This window comes from Oncorhynchus masou, unplaced genomic scaffold, assembly GCF_036934945.1.
Source record: "Oncorhynchus masou masou isolate Uvic2021 unplaced genomic scaffold, UVic_Omas_1.1 unplaced_scaffold_1178, whole genome shotgun sequence".
NCBI lineage: Eukaryota > Metazoa > Chordata > Actinopteri > Salmoniformes > Salmonidae > Oncorhynchus > Oncorhynchus masou.
In genome coordinates, this window is record NW_027001548.1 from 99,581 (window position 1) to 104,173 (window position 4,593).

A 4,593-nucleotide genomic window follows, 5' to 3' on the forward strand; every position below is an offset into this window, starting at 1 on the left:
TATAATACTAATACTATAACAATACTATAATACTAATACTATAATAATACTATAATACTAATACTATAACAATACTATAATACTAATACTATAATAATACTATAATACTGTTAGATAATAATACTATAATACTAATACTATAATAATACTATAATACTAATACTATAATAATACTATAATACTGTTTGTATTCAGTCATGTTTCCAGTCACCTTGCCATGATTAAATGCTATAATACTAATACTATAATAATACTATAATACTGTTTGTGGAGGGAATAGAACACTGTTTGTATTCAGTCATGTTTCCAGTCGCCTTGCCCTGATTAAATGCGATGGTTTGTGCTTTCAGTTATGCGCAAATGCTACCACAGTTTCTGGTTAGCGAAGGTTTTAATAGTCACAGTGGGTACAACATATCCAATGCACTTCCTAATAAACTCACTCACCGAGTCAGAGTATACTTCCATGTTGTTGTCTGAGGCTACCAGGAACATATCCCAGTCCACGTGATCAAAGCAATCTTGAAGTGTGGATTCCGAACGTTCAGACCAGAATTGGATAGACCTAAGCACCTGTTTTAGTTTCTGCCTTTAGGTAGAATTTAGGTAACCTTGTTCTCAAATTAGCTTTGTTAAAATCCCCAGCTACAATAAATGCAACCTCACGATATATGGTTTCCAGTTTACATAGAGTCCAGTGAAGTTCTTTTAGATTAGATGTGGCTGCCTTTAGGAGGGAGCAACAAGATGGAGTTATGGTCAGATTGCCGAAGGGAGGGCAGGGGGTGGGTCTTGTATGCATCGCGGAAGATAGAGTAGAAGTTGTCCAATGTTTTGCTCGAACGGGTACAACAATCAATGTGCTGGTAGAATTTAGGTAACCTTGTTCTCAAATTAGCTTTGTTAAAATCCCCAGCTATAATAAATGCAACCTCAGGATATATGGTTTCCAGTTTACATAGAGTCCAGTGAAGTTCTTTTAGATTAGATGTGCTGCCCTATATACATAGACTTGAAATCTGTCACAGGTTAGATGTCATCTTGGAGTGTACTCCCTGAGGGTGCCAGTGGAGGGCATCCCTATGTTTTCTAGTGTCCAGGTGAGCCTGAATGGGCGTATTGGTTTAGTGGAGTCCTTGGTGGACTGGGCCAGTTGCTCAGGTCTCTTGTTTTGTGTAGTACTCTTGCTTTGTTTTTTTTTTCTGTGAAGTCTTCAGTAAACATTCTGTATTTACCCTCACCTCTGCGTTATCACCTCTGCGTTACTGAGTTATTGTCACAAAATCACTGGCCACTTTAATAATGGAACAGGGGAACACATTAATAATGGAACACTGGAACACATTAATATTGGAACACTGGAACATATTAATAATGTTTACATATTTTGCATTACTCATCTCATATGCATATAGTGTATTCTATTCTACTGTATCTTAGTCTATGCATTACTCATCTCATATGCATATAGTGTATTCTATTCTACTGTATCTTGGTCTATGCTGCTCTGACATTGCTTGTCCATTATTTATATATTCTAAATTCCATTCCTTTACTTTGTATTTGTGTGTATTGCGTGTATTGTTGTGAAATTGTTAGATATTACTTGTTATATATTACTGCACTGTTGAAGCTAAAAACACAAGCATTTCCCTACACCCACAATAACATCTGCTAAACACGTGAACTCAGCAAAAAAAAAAATTTTTTTTACCCTACTCTTCCACCAAGGCACCTGCAAGTTCCCGACATTTCTGGGGAGAATGGCCCTAGCCCTCACCCTCCAATCCAACACGTCCCAGACGTGCTCAATGGTATTGAGATCCGGGCTCTTCGCTGGCTATGGCAGAACACTGAAATTCCTGTCTAGCCAGAAATCACGTACAGAACGAGCAGTATAGCTGGTGGCATTGTTATGCTGGAGGGTCATGTCAGGATGAGCTTGCAGGAGGGGTACCACATGAGGGAGGAGGATGTCTTCCCTGTAACGAACAGCATTGAGATTGCCTGCAATGACAACAAGCTCAGTCCGATGGTGTTGTGACACATCGCCCAGACCATGACGGACCCTCCACCTCCAAATCGATCCCGCTCCAGAGTACAGGCCTTGGTGTAACGCTCATTCCTTCGACGATAAATGCGAATCCAACCATCACCCCTGGTGAGACAAAACCGCGACTTGTCAGTGAAGAGCACTTTTTGCCAGTCCTGTCTGGTCCAGCGACGGTTGGTTTGTGTTCATAGGAGACGTCGTCGCTGGTGATGTCTGGTGAGGCCTTACAAAAGGATCTTCTTCTCTTCTTAATGTTTATTTTAAAACATACACTGAACACTACGAAATACAAAACAATAAACGTGAAATTAACGAAACAGTCCAGTGTGGCGAGAAAACACTGACACGGAAGACAAACACCCACAAACCAAAAGTGAAACCCAGGCTACCGAAGTATGATTCTCAATCAGGGACAACAATTGACAGCTGCCTCTGATTGAGAACCATACTAGGCCGAACTCACAAACCAACATAGAAAAACAAACAAAGACTGCCAACCCCAACTCACGCCCTGACCATACTAAAACAAAGATAAAATAACAGAACTATGGTCAGAACGTGACACTACAAGCCCTCTGATGGAGGGATTGTGAATTCCTGGTGTTACTCAGGCAGTTATTGTTGCCATCCTGTACCTGTCCCGCAGGTGTGATGTTCGGATGTACCGATCCTGTGCAGGTGTTGTTACACGTGGTCTGCCACTGTGAGGACGATCAGCTGTCCGTTCTGTCTTCCTGTAGCGCTGTCTTAGGCGTCTCACAGTACGGACATTGAAATGTATTGCCCCGGCCACATCTGCAGTCCTCATGCCTCCTTGCAGCATACCTAAGGCACGCTCACGCAGATGAGCAGGGACCATGGCTTCTTTCTTTTGGTGTTTTTCAGAATCCGTAGAAAGGTCTCTTTAGTGTTTTCATAACTGTGACCTTAATTGCCTACCGTCTGCAAGCTGTTTGTGTCTTAACGACCGTTCCACAGGTGCATGTTCATTAATTGTTTATGGTTCATTGAACGAGCATGGAAAAGAGTGTTTAATCCCTTTACAATAAAGATCTGTGAAGTTATTTGGATTTGTACGAAATATCTTTGAAAGACAGGGTCCTGAAAAAGTGACGTTCCTTTTGTTGCTGAGATTATATGTGACCAACAAAATTTGATTTGATCTGTCAGCTCTCTTTGCAAAGACTGTGTAGACCCCTTTACCTGACTCAAGAGCTTCCACAGTAAACGCTGTTAGGATCATCTCTCAGTGACAGCTCCCGGTCCCATCCCAATCAAAAAACAAATGTTATTTTCTACTAAAATGTCCTATACTTTTCTACTCATTCCAACCTATTTTTAACTTCACTTCTGGTTATTCATGCATTTTTTTTTTTATTGTTTAGAGCAGGGCTCTCCCAACCCTCTTCCTGGAGGTCTACTATCCTGTAGGTTTTCAGTCCAACCCTAATTCAGCTAGTTAAGGTCTTGTTGAGCAGCTAATAAGTAAAACCAGGTGTGGACTGAAAACCCCAGGACTCTAGATTTCCAGGAAGAGGGTTGGACAGCCCTGGTTTAGAGCTTACAGCACCTGGCATTCCCAGGTGGTCTCCCATCCAAGTACTAACCAGCCCCAACCCTGCTCAGCCACCGAGATCAGACGAGATCAGGCATGTTCAGGGTGATATGGCCACAAGTGTATTTTTTACCCCATTTTCTCCCTGAATTACGACCTTGGCTCATCACTGCAACTCCCCAATGGGCTCATTCATGTATTTAATCGCTCACTCACTTGTTCATTAACCCTTCAGTATTGTGTAAGCGTATGTTTTTTGTGATGTGTGTGTGTGTGTGTGTCAGAGTGTGTACTTAGGTTCTGGAAAGCCCTGATGCTTTGGTTTCACCTGAGATGTACTTAGGTTCTGGAAAGCCCTGATGCTATGGTTTCACCTGAGATGTACTTAGGTTCTGGAAAGCCCTGATGCTATGGTTTCACCTGAGATGTACTAAGGTTCTGGAAAGCCCTGATGCTATGGTTTCACCTGAGGTGTACTTAGGTTCTGGACAGCCCTGATGCTATGGTTTCACCTGAGATGTACTTAGGTTCTGGAAAGCCCTGATGCTATGGTTTCACCTGAGATGTACTTAGGTTCTGGAAAGCCCTGATGCTATGGCTTCACCTGAGATGTACTTAGGTTCTGGAAAGCCCTGATGCTTTGGTTTCAACTGAGATGTACTTAGGTTCTCGAAAGCCCTGATGCTATGGTTTCACCTGAGATGTTATCAAGGAATGGAATTAATAATTTATAAATATTTGGACGAGCAATGTTGGAGCGGCAAGACTATATAGACTAAGATACAGTAGAATAGAATGGAATACAGTAGATACATATGAGATGAGTAATGCATAGACTAAGATACAGTAGAATAGAATACAGTAGAATAGGATAGAATACAGTATATACATATGAGATGAGTAATGCATAGACTAAGATACAGTAGAATAGAATACAGTAGAATAGGATAGAATACAGTAGATACATATGAGATGAGTAATGCAT

At 41.3% G+C, this 4,593-nt stretch overlaps 1 pseudogene; it reads right to left on the minus strand.

The window, feature by feature from the left end:
- Positions 1–3,611: 3,611 nt before the first annotated feature.
- On the minus strand, positions 3,612–3,730 carry LOC135529538 (5S ribosomal RNA; annotated as a pseudogene).
- Positions 3,731–4,593: the final 863 nt, after the last annotated feature.